Raw genomic sequence first — 12986 nt, 5'->3', positions numbered from 1 at the left:
TCCAAGTTCGATTCCTCCGCCCCTCTCGGAGAGCCTGGGAAGCTACTGAGAGTATCTCGCCTTCACGGCAAAGCGTGGCAAGCTCCCCATGGTGTATTAGATATGCCAAGCACAGTAACAACAAGTCGCACGATGGGGACATTATTGTGCCTGCTTGAGAAAAATCTATGAACAATGGGAGGACAGTGTTGTAGTGGGAAGATAGTGGAAGTTGAAGATAGGGGAGGTTGTGCTGCGTCCAGCCTTCTACACCATCCCAGACCTGACTCTCGGAACCAGAGAGAAGATCGCCAGCACTAGCAGGTCCTTTGAAGGCCCTTCACAGACATCCCAGGGACTTCAAATGTTGGGTCCCCACACCATCAAATCTCAAATGAACTCCAAAATTTGGAGTGTTTGTTCACACCAGCTTGCAGGCTGTTCTGCTAGGCAAAGCAGCAGCCTCCCAAGAGAAGCACAGTCGGTTGGTTAGAAAAAAGCACATCCTGATGCCCCTATCCTTTTCATAAGCAGCCACAAAATTAAATTCACCAGACCCACATCCTGGTACCCCGTAAATTTATATAAGCATAGTGAGGCAAGCATAGTTACTGAAACAAAGAAAAGCGAATACACAAAAAAATCAGCTATTGATGTTTACCATCTCACTTTGGGGGGACCCTAACCTATTGTGCCTATTTGCACTCTGTGACGTTCTGGCACTCTAGTGGAATGGTTACAAGAAGTTGAGTATGTTTATGGAATAACTCCGCTGAAAAGTAAACTTGTAAACTAAATAAATTTCATATTCTTACTGTAACAAGCAACAAATCATCATAGCCAAGCAATAGATCAATAGATCAACATGTCTGAAAAGGAGGCTTTCTCCTGCACAACTACTGTACAGTTATTCTTGCTCACTGGTTCAAATTTTGAAGAATTATAGCTTAATAAATCATCAAGTACTAAAATATCAAAAGACTATTTAGCTGCTCAGCAGTTAAGGGACTTTCTGTTCATATGCCTGATCCATTTAGAATCACTTCTATGTAGACTTTGAGCACTGTCTGAAGAGTTGCTGCATATAGCTCTCGAGAAATAACTTAAGAGGTCCCTTTGCTCTGAACACAAATACAGACACAGGAATTTTTGCGTACACAAACGTCTTCCCAGTCATCACCAGTCCCTGAGTCCCCTTCTGGGCTACCCCTGACCCCTTTCTGAGCCATGTGTTTCACTTAGTTTCCAGCTCTCTTCAATCATTGTGAAAATAAACAGTTGAAGCTACTCAAGACCTGGACTTTCAGTGCGATACAAATGAACCTGGGGACTCAGAGAGATGGTCTGCGTGGCTGTTCGCAAAGTATCTTTGTGAATTTTAGTACCTTCGTCAAAACAAAGACTTCTGATCGACATGCAATTTGTCCAGTCCGTCACTCTCCATCTATTCCAGACCTAGCAAACATCAGATGTCCCGATCACTTGATCCTATTCCAGAGACGGGCAAAAATAAACCTTTCTGACCAGGAAAGTACCTTGTCAGGAATATTTGAAGCCTGGCCCTTTAAGGCTTTGGGCGCAGGCTGATGACATCACATAATCGGGACCCTCTTTACCTGCGCATCTTGGAAGTTGGGGCGGAAGTGCCGGCGGGCCGGCTTAGGTGTGGAAGGTGTGGAAGGTGAGGAGCGGGTGAGGGGGCACCCAGGGGGGCTGGGGGGTCGGGGAAGGTCGGTTTCCCGCCAGCTGCCCGAGGGGTTGCTCTGAGCGCCTGAACCTCCGCGGTCTCCGCCTTGTGGGCGGCGGGGTCGCTCCGGGGCGGTGGCCCGGGGTGGCGGCCCCTCACCCGGGACACACCGAGCTCTGCTGCCGAAAACTTTGTTTATAAATTGATTTTGAGGGAGAAATGGTCCTTGTTTCTGAGGAGAACTTACTTAGAACGATGCATAAGGGGGGAACGCGGCCGGCTGGGTTCGATCCCGGCACCCCACAGCGTCCCAGGACCAGCCTGGAGTGAGCCCAGAGCCGGGGGCCAGTGATGGGGTGGGAGGGGGGACGGGCAGGGCACATTTATGTGCTGATGGCTCAAAAGCATTTGGCAGAGCCTTTTTTGTTTGTTTGTTTGCTTTTTGAGTCACACCCGGCAATGCACAGGGGTTTCTCCTGGCTCTGCGCTCAGGAATTACCCCTGGTGGTGCTCGGGCGACCATACTGGTTGCTGGGAATCCGGGTTGGCCGCGTGCAAGGCAAACACCCTACCTTCTGTGCTATTGCTTTAGCCCCCCCCTTGCCAGAGCCTTTGATAATTCACTTGTTCCTTGTGCATTCAGTGGGTTCTGGGAGTACAGGGAGGTGGGAATCTTCTTATTTTGCTCTTTGGGTCACAACCAGCGATGCACGTGGGTTACTCCTGGCTCTCCATTCAGCAAGCACTCCTGGTGGTACCAGGAACCGTACGGGATGCCCAGAATTTGCTGCCCTTGAAACAAATGCTCTTTTGTCTATGCTGTCACTCAGGCCCCAGCGTGCAGAGATTTAAGACAACTCAGGGCTGGGAGGAGCGGGATCGGCAGGGGGTGCCTCAGGGCTGTGCTATGCCACAGCGGGCCTTGCAGGCAAGTGTGCAATCTTAGCAAGAAGTAGCTCGGAGACTTCTAGAATATGCTCTAAACCCTCTAGTAATGTAATTTAGAATCAGTATTGGCCACACGCCTTTATTCATTTAAATGAACTAATTATTTAGAATGGAGGAGTAGAACTGCGAGACTCAGTTACTTCTCCTGCCTCTGCCTTCAGGGATCACTCCTGCTGGGTTCAGGGAACCTTATTGCGATGCCAGGATTCAAACTTCGTTTGGCCGAGTGCAAGACAAGCACCTCACCTACTGTACTACCCTCTCCAATCCCTTTACAAAGAAATGTTTTTATAATTTATTTTATTGTACTTTTTTGGGCCACAGCACGACTCGTTGCTCAGAGCTTACTCTTGGTTCTCAACTCAGGCATCATTTTTAAAAGTGCTGGGGTGGGTGAGCATATGCACTGTTGCATATTGACCCCGGTTTAGCTGCTTGAAAGAAAAGCACCCTGTCATCTTACTATCTTTGCTAACCCTGTTTGATTATATTTCCTCAGAAAAAAGAATTTCTGCCTCACTTGTCATGATTCCAAGCATCCCTCACTGTTCACCTCTCCCAGACCAGGGGTGTACCCTGCTGTTGAACTGAGTACTTGCAGAAAGGGATTTTCCAGGGACCAGCTGCAATAGGTTTTAAATGTCTCACTCTTAGGGGCCGGTCAGTAGCATAGTCAGGAGGGCGTTTGTCTTTCTTGCAGTGACCAAGCTTATCCTCGACTCGCCAGAGGGTCCCCTGAGCATCACTAGTTATGGCCACAACCCTCCCACTCCAGAATTTGTCTTGACACGCGAGCATTCTTTGAAATTCTTTTTCTGGTGTTGGGGTTTTTGTCCTGTCTTCCCCCCCGCTGTTTGCTACAAACTTGGAGATAGTCAGAGTCTGTCCCCCGATCTTTGTGTGTCTGGGATACAGGGGGAGCCATGCCATGTCCCCCAAAGGTAAAGCAGGTGCTTTGCCGGCTGAGCTCCTCTCCCTGGGTCTATCTCACTACTTGGGGAGCAGATGAGGTGAAATTTGGGACCATACCTGGCAGTGCTTGAGGTCTGTGCCCTGCCAGGGGACTAGTGGATAAGGGGTACCAGGGAAGGCCCTCTGGGCTTTCAGTTGGCCAGGTCTACTTCATTCTGCTGTGTTTCCTCATGCCCCTCTTTTCATACCTTAATTGGAAATTCTTAGATATGAACATTCTTGAGTCCTTTGAACAAGAGGCTGTTAGGAGGAAAGGAAGCAGTTGGAGGCTCTGAGCGAAATTATAGACTTTAAAATTTCATTTGTGATAAGTGCAATTTTTCTTTTTTTTCCCACTTTTTGGGTCACACTGGCAATGCTCAGGGATTACTTCTGGCTCTGCACTCAGCCTTTGCAGTCAGGAATCACTCTGGCGGGGCTCAGGGAACCATATGGGATGCCAGGGACCAAACCCAGGTCAGCCGTGTGCAACTCAAATGCCCTGCCCGCTGTACTGTCACTCTAGCCCCAAGTGTAATTTTTCATCCCCTTTTTCTTTTATAAAATCACGTACCCATAGGAGTAAAATCATATAGTCTGAAAACCTGACCGGTATGCTCTGAGCACTTCTGAGTGCGGTCCCAAAACAAAACAAAAAACCCATAGGACTGACCCTTGCAAATATATTACTTGATTTCACACCTTTGCTGTTGACAGATAAATTGCTCATTGTCTTTATTTGGGCAGGAGGGGGATTGGCTGTGCAGACTTTTGCTCTGGGATCACTCCTTGGTGATGCAGGGTATGAAGTTGAGTCTGCCGCATACATGACAAGTGCCCTGCCATAAACTGTGTTCTCTTTCTGACCCCTGCACACCTTTGAAATTGCAGTTTGTTCTTCTGGCTCAGCTGTGCACCGGGAGGCCTCAGGTGCCAGCAGCCCTGCCTGGACGTCTACTAGCTGGGCCTCATCCCTGTTTCATGTCTGTATCCTTCTCATAAGGTTCACAGTACTTACATAGACTTTGAATTCCTAGGGTCAGTGATAGGCCAGGAGTGCAGGCCCTGGCCTTGCAAGCAGCCTGTCACACGGTACAATCTCCTACACAACACAGGATTTCTCAGGTACCACCTGGGTGAGCCCAAAGATCTGCCACCTGTGGCTCCAAAACCCAACTCTGACCTGCATTCTCCAAAACTGGCTGATGGAGGTTGACTCATAAACAAAAACTTTTTTTTCTGGCCATACCCTGTGGTTGCTGCTTTTGATACCCAGTGTGGTGCCAGGGACTGAACACAGGTCAGCTGTATACAAGGCCTATTCCCTACCAGACTATAGTTCTGACACCTAAATTTAGTTTTGGTTGGCCACGCCTAGTGGAGTTTACCCCTGGCTCTGTTGTCATTGATCGCTCTAGGTTTGGGGATCTGTGGGGTGATGGGGATTCAACCCTTGTCAGCTTTGTGCCAGACAAGCACCTCCTGATCTGTGCTATCTCTGTAGCCATCATAAAAATGCTTTTATGCTGGGAAAAGTCCAGAAAGTTGTGTTCTTTTTTCCGATTAACTACACAATTCACTTTTTACTTGTGTCTTTTTGTTTTGGGGCCACAGCCAGCAGTGCTCTGGGTACTGGACTAACCTGACTCTGCATTCAGGAGTCACTCCAGGTGGGCTTGGGGGATCCTATGGGATGTTTGGGATTAAACCAGAGTCAGCTGCCTTCAAGGCAAGTGCCCTCCCCAATATGCTGTTGCTCTGGCCCGGGGCCTAATTCTTCTCTGTTGCACTATATGTTTAGATATCAAAACATTTTCAGTTCAAGTGGAACTACGGCCCGTGAGATTAGGAGAGCAGGTCAGGTGCTTGCCTTGCCCTCCCTGAGAGCAATTTCAGACTCCAAAGCAGAAACTTCTGGTCAGGAATCTGGGGTTTGTGCAACACTCTCATGCTCACAGACCTTTGCGTGGAGCTTCCTGCTGATTATCGGGAATTATAGGTGGGAGAAGATGATGTTTCCCTGTCTGACACACCGTCCACAGGGAGAAGGAAAGTGATAAGATTATATGATGCAGTGACAGGAGTGCATAGGCCTTCAGAGCTGACTGTCTCTAGAGTTTTTTCAGGAGGGAGCACTGGATCTACTGTTTTTGAGGCTGCTTTTGTCCTTGTTTATTTGTTTTGTTGTATTTGGTTTGAATCATACTCCACTGAGGAGTACTCCAAGCTCACTGCTCAAGTTATACTTCTGCCAGGACTCGTACTCTGGTGCCGCAGATCCAAGACTGACTTCTTTGACTTTGTTCTATTTGGGAAGGTTGGGGACCACACCTAGTGATTCTTGGGATTTCTCCTTGCTCTGTGCTCCAGCATTGCCCCTGACAGTGCTTGGGGGACCATATGGAACGCCAGGATCACCCAACCCTATCCACTCTTCATTCAGATTTATTTTTGTGCCACGGTGGAGGTGCTTAGGACTTCCTCTTTCTCTCTGCTCTGGATTCACCCCTAAAGGGCATAAGAGCACCCAGGCCACATGGCCCCATATGTGCCCTATCAGCTACAGTGACTCAGGAACCCGGACATGCGTTTCTTCTGTTTTGTCCTTCCCGCTCTGGAGAGCCTCACCTGCTCAGCACCGCAGTCTCATGTTCACTCGCTGCTTTGTGTGCCGTTTTGGGCATGTGCCAGTACCAGGGAGATGGAGCAGAGGATCTTTGGGGATGGCAGAAATGTTGGGGGTCAGGTCACTTTTGCCTGCTTTGAGAGGAATTTGGGGCAGCCCTGAACTTGGGTTCAGAGTCCTCTAGGCACAAATGTCCACACACAACTCCGAGTTGCTCACTGGACATTGAGTGTCCCCCTCTCATCCCTAGTCATTATGGGCCCTCGGGGTCGAGTTTTTTGTGTTCAGTATTTTGGTCCAAGCCCATCATTGCTTCTTTAATTTTTTTTTAAATTTTACATTATTTTTATAAAGTAATTCACAATATTTGATTACATTTAATATTCGAGCCCCAATCCCACCACCATTACACCTTCCCACCACGATATTTTGGATGTTTCTATCCTGTACCCCAATCCCTGCTCCAAAGCAGAACTGAAATAATTTATTTTGTATTTTTTCTTTTGAATAAACCACTGAAAATGCTCCAAAAACTTTTGTTAGAGGAGAGTGTGTAAAGATTGTTGCACTTCACCCAGAGGCCATTAAGCCTTTTTATAAGCGATTACTAGGGAACCGAGCCAGCAATCCCAGGCTGATCTTGCCTTGTTTTGTTTTGGAGGGTGCTGATGGGGACGGGCCATACCCAGTGATTCTCGGGTTACTCCTGATTGTACACCCTTGCATTGCACCTGGCCGGACCTGGGAGGACATATGCGACGTTGGGGATTACCAACCCTACCCACTGTCCTGTTACTCCAGCCTGCTGTTTTGTTTTCTTTCGTATTTTTTGTGCTGTAGTGGAGTGCTTAGGATGTCCTCTTGGCTCTGTGCTGCAGATTCACCCCTGACAGGCATCAGGACCACCAGGGTGTGGTAGCCTTGTACGCACCCTGGCAGGTGCCATGATTCAGACACAAGTGACATGTTTCCGAGATTTTTTCCTTGATCTGGGGTGCCTTGCCTATTCAGTGACACAGGCTGTGCGTGGATATTCTGTTCATGCCCTTTCAGTAATTTGACCCATTATGTCAGGGACACACGGGGTTCTCTTGTTACCTTTTTCTTGTCACCAATCCATGTCTCTGTCTCTGGGAGAAGAGCATTCCAGGTTGAAGCCTGCGGCCATCTCCTGGCGGGAAGGAGGAGCCCTGAGGACTGACAGTTGAGGAAGAATAACACCAGAGTCGAGAGAAAATCAAAAGGTCATTTCATGATGGACTGTCCAAGGTAGTGAAAGGCAAGAGAGCACGGCACAGATGACTGGATCCAGGTGCCCGAGGCCCCAGGGGTCAGCAGCACATTTCACATGAGCTCAGGGCACCCACACACTGCCCAGCGCCCGACACAGTGAGGGTCCCTGACATTCACCTGCACACACGGCTCTCCTTCCTGGCCTCTGGGGAGTCCGTCATGGAATGACCCTGTGATTTGCTTTCTTAACACTGTCATTATTCTACCTTAAAAAAAAAACTTAAAAATGAAATAGGGGCTGTAGAGATAGCACAGCGTATAGGGCGTTTGTCTTGCATGTGGCCGACTCAGGTTTGATTCCCAGCATCCCATATGGTCCCCTAAGCACCGCCAGGAGTAACTCCTGACTGCATGAACCAGGAGTAACACCTGGGCATTCCAGGTGTGACCCAAAAAGCAAAAAAAAAAAAAAAGTTAAAAAAGAGCACTTCTCACTTCACTAATATTAGAGGGGGGGAAAATCCTGAAACTTTTTGTTTTGGGAAGTAGTAAAAATCCCAATAATCTAGTAGTCATATGATACTATAAATCATTTACGTTGTTGAAAAGGCTAAGTAAGGCCTTTTTACCAGGACAGTTTGCTAACTGTAAGCTTAGTATATACCTGCATTCTAGGATGGGTCCTTATGCTTTTTCAGTAATATTTTTGATTTTGGAAGCACGCATGACACTTCTGGTGGTGCTCAGGCAACCATTTGGGGTGCCAGGGATGGAACTCAAGTTGACCAAGTTCAGTGCAAGTGTTAACTCTCTGTACTGGTCACGACTGGTCCATACTCTGGGTTTGAAATGTATTTCTGAAGCCCCCCATTGAACTTTCCTTGCCAGTGACTTTCCATTGCTCGTGTGTTGTCAGGGGTACAGCATTAACACATAAAGTGCTGTCAGATGTCCTTCGCAGCCTCTCTTTCCTTTCTAGTTTCTGTCCAGCTCTCAGGTGGCTGCTGTCTGTCTGGGTTGTGCCAGTTCCTCTTCAGGGCTCGCTTTTACCCCCATCTTGATTTGTTACTTTCCTGGTAAACTCACTGTCCTGTGCCCCACCCACTCCCTACCTGCCTGTTTTACCCGGATCAACCCTGTTTTCGTTGTCCTGATGGCCTTGTGTGTGGGAGCATTGACTCTACACTTGACTGACCAGTAAAGCATCAGGGGACTTCTTACCCGAGCTCCCATGTTGACCAGCTACTCCAGCAGCTGCCTCTCCACACTCCCTTATGCAAATCCATCCCCCTCAAGCCGCTGATTCACCTGGGTGGGGATAATGGTTCTCTGCACATCTGGAGTTTGGCCCTTTAAGGCTGCTTGCAGCATCGGAAGTGACATCACAGTGGGGCCTTCCTGGTGCTTCTCTTCCTGGAAACGGGGTCAGAGAGTCCTTGTTCATGTGGGTGAAGGACAAAGTGTGGTCCCAGTGAGGAAGGGGACTTTGAAGGCTGATTTTGTCTTGTTGCAGGACGGGGGTTGCCTCCCTGACCGCCCTGTGCCTCCCCATCTTCACGCTGTGAGTCACGGGACCACGCCTGCTCAAGGGGCCTCTCGTGCTTGTTTTTCTTGTGTTCCCCGATATCCAGTGGTTCAATGGTATGATGGAGTCTTTTGGGGTGCGCGGAGATTTGAGAGGTTTGTGGGGGGCTCTAGTGGGATGTGGGGGTGCCGGGTGTGAGTGCGTGACCCAGGGGGGCCGCTGCAGCCACGATCACCTTAAGCTCCGCGTTGGGGCAGCCGCGGGTGGGCGCGGGGTTGAGAGCAGGGGCTGCGGGCTTTGGGGTGCAGGACCTGCAGAGGATGGGGTCTTGGCCATCCCGACCCGCCCGGCTAAGCCATGTTGGGACCTTGCCCAAGTTTCGCTGCTCTAGAGTCTCCAGATTCACTTTGAAGTGCAGAGCCTCCCCCCCCCCCCCAGGTTGTGGCTGGTCATAACTTGGGGATTTTGCTCCTGTCCAGTGCTCACAATTCTGATTTCTCCTCCAGGTCTCTGATCCTCTGGAAAAACAGGCAGGAGAAGATGGTGAGGTGCCATCGGACACACCGACGCCAGGTAGGAGTGACAAAATGAGGTGATGCAGTGAGAGGAGCGTCAGGCTTCCCGAGCTGTCTGTCTCTGATTGCTAAGGAAGGATCCTGCTGACTTGTGCGAGCACCTGGCTCTGCAGTATGAGGCCACATTTGTGTCAGTTTCGTTGTATTTGGCTTTTGGACCACAACAGCTCAAAGATTACTAGTGCTCAAGGATGACTCCTGACATGTCTTAAGGACCATATGAGGTTCTGGGCATCAAAGGCTGGTGTCTGGGTATTTTGTTTTGTTTTCAGAGCCACATGCAGTGATTCTGGGGGATTATACTCTTGGCTCTGCACTCTGGCATTGTACCTGGCACTGCTTAGGGGACCCTATGGGACGGCGGGTAACACCAGCCCTACCCACTATCCCCACCCCACTGTCCTGTTACACAGTCATGCTGCTTTGTTTCTTTTCGTATTTTATTTGTGTGCCACAGGGGAGATGCTCAGGGTTTCCTCTTGGCTCTGTGCTCCGGTTATCCACCTGATGTGTATCATGGGTCCCCGGGTGTGCTGGCCCTGTTTATGCTCTGGCAGCTAGAATAACTCAGGCCCCAGGATATGTGTTTCCACTATTTTGTCCTTCTCGCTCTGGAGAGCTTCTCCTGCTCTATCACACAGTCCAGCATTCATTGGCTGCTCTGTTTGCAGTTCTGGGCATGTGCTGGTCCAAGGGAGACAGAGAAAAGGATCACTGGGGCCAACAGAGCTGTTGGGCTTAAGACACTTTGAGAGGCATTTGGGGTGTCCCTGAACCACGATAGGATTCCTACAGGCTCATATGTGCATGCACAGCTTTCAGTCGGTAGCTGGACATTGAGTGTCCCCTTCTCCCTAGAGCATGGACTGTGGGATGCAGGGGGCGTATGTTTAGTGTTTTGAGCTGAAAGCAGAGTCACTCATTTGGTTACAATGATTGTGTGCTCAGTTTTTACTCTCGGCAGTGCTCATAGGAGCAGTGGTTGAATTCCCTGGGGTCAGGAGCAAGTCTGCCACCTTCAGGAACCTTCTAGTAGAGCATCCTCATATTTTCATCGATGCAGCTGTCTTAGAGAGAAGTTGGGACCCGTCTGCCAGGAGTTCAGGTGGAAGCTGGTTCCTCCCGAGGGGACAGACCCTGAGCCCCTCTAGGGCTCTGGGGTCCTGGCTTCACAGCCCAGGGAACAGCGTGGGGACAGATCCTGACTCCTGCCCCTCTTTGTATGTCGGCTCAGGACACGGTGACCTTCCCCGACATGGCCGTGAGCTTCACCCCAGAGGAGTGGACATGCCTGGATACCTCTCAGAGAAAGCTCTACAGGGACGTGATGCTGGAGACCTACCAGCACCTGTCGGCCATTGGTGAGAGCAGTGCGGGGCCAACCTTGTCTGGACAGACCCGTGTGGGCTCCATGTGCCAGGCTGTGACTGTGTGTCCAACAGTAGCTGTGAATGTCCTGGTGAGGACAGCCATGCAGTAGCTGTTCCTCTAGTTCTTTTTCTGGTTATTTTGTTGGTGCTCCCCTGTCGATGTTCAGGGCTTACTTTAAGCTCTCTCCATAGGAATCACTCTCTGTGGGTTTGCGTGAGTTTGCAGTGTTAGGGATCGACCCAGGTTCGCCCCGTGCTTGGCAAGCTCCCCATGCGCTAAACCATCACTTAGGTCCCTCTAAATAGTTCCTAGTTCCTGTAATTGCTGAGTTATCTGATTACTTCTTATACTACACATAATTTTTATGAATTTTGGTTTTGCTTTTATTTCGGTAACAATATTGACTATTCTTGAATATTTTAGTCTCTGTGCTGAGGGATCACTCCTGTGGGTGCTCAGGGACCATCGGGTGCTGAGGATTGAACACGCTTGGCAGCTAAAAAAGTTGCTGTCTTAATCCTGGTACTATTGCTCCAGGCCCACTGCTGGAGTAATAGCACAGCAGTAGGGCATTTGCCTTGCATGCAGCCAACATGGCCGGTCCAAGTTCGATTCCTCTGCCCCTCTTGGAGAGCTCGGCAAGCTACCGAGTGTATCTCGCCCGCAAGGCAGAGCCTGGCAAGCTACCCGTGACATATTCAATATGCCAAACACAGTAACAACAAAGTCTCCAATGGAGACGTTACTGGGCCCACTCGAGCAAATCGATGAACAACAGGACAGCGAGAGATTTTATTTTATTTTTTAAAAATTTTTATTAGGGAAAACCCTATCGTAAATTTGTATACTTACACATTTTTGTGCTTGGGTTTCAGGTATACAGTGATCGAGTACCCATCCCTCCACCAGTACCCATTCTTCACCACCACTAATTCCAGTATCCCTCCCACCCCACATCCCTCCTGTCCACCCTGCCTCTGTGGCAGGGCATTCCCTTTCATTACGTTTTGATTTGGTTTTGGGGTTACACTTACACATAGGTAGAGGTGATTTCTGGCTGAGTATTCAGTTTTTCATCCTGGTTGTGGTCCGGGACATTGTGTGTTGCTGGGGATCAATTCTGTATGTGTCTGAAATGTTAGTGTCCTGCCTGCTGTAATATTGCTCCCAACATAGTTCATTTATTTCTTAGGGTCTCACCCCATTAGATGTTGCTCTGTTTCAGTGCTCGTGGTCACTTACAGTGGTTCTCGGTTCATCAGGACTCTGGGTTTGCCTTTGAACTATAGTCAGGGATCAAGCTGATGGCTTGAGAGACCCTACTGAAAGTCAGGATCGAACTTTTATTGACCTTGAGCAAGGCCAGTGCCTGACCTTCTGTGCTGTCAGTCTGCATCCTTTTATGTTGATTTTTATAACTAATTTGGGGTCTTTGGATTTGTTAAGCTTTGGGGTTTACAGCACTCAGGCATTGGTTCACACAGGCTCATTACATTGCAGGTGATGCCGATCCTAGAGTGATAGTATAGCGGTCATGGTGCTAGTCTTGCAAGATCTGGACATGTGTTCTATCCTTACCATCCCATGTGATGCTCAAGCACCACCAAAGGTGAATTCTGGGTACACAGTCAGAGAGAAGCCTTGAGCATCCCCAGGTGAGGATCCCAAACTATAAAAAAAAATACTACGTACTGTGCTGTGATCAAAGCCCCGTTGGAAAAACAAACCACCTGTTTGCCATTTGCAATGCCAGGGATAAACTATTTGTGGTGTTTTCTGGTGCCCCATATTCTCTTAAATTAACATCTGAATCTTAGCTGTTGGATAACTCCAAATCTGGAGCATTTTAGAAGTACAGATTCTGTTCATGCCTTTCCAGTAATTGACTCCATTTTTATAGGGAGACATGGGGTTTGCTTGTCACATTTTCTGTATCACTAATCCATGCTCCATCTCTGTGAGGTTCAGGGCATTCTGGGGTCAAGCCTGCATTGATCTCCTGGCTGGAAGGAGGAACCCTGAGGCCGGGGAGGAGAGTGATGCGTGCAGGTGAGTGTCTGAGAACCCTCCCTGGCTCAGGCCCTGGGCAGT

This window comes from Sorex fumeus, unplaced genomic scaffold (assembly GCF_029834395.1).
Source record: "Sorex fumeus unplaced genomic scaffold, SorFum_2.1 ptg000040l, whole genome shotgun sequence".
Classification (NCBI taxonomy): Eukaryota; Metazoa; Chordata; class Mammalia; order Eulipotyphla; family Soricidae; genus Sorex; species Sorex fumeus.
The sequence above is the reverse complement of the archived record's forward strand: the minus strand, read 5'-3'. Positions refer to the sequence as shown.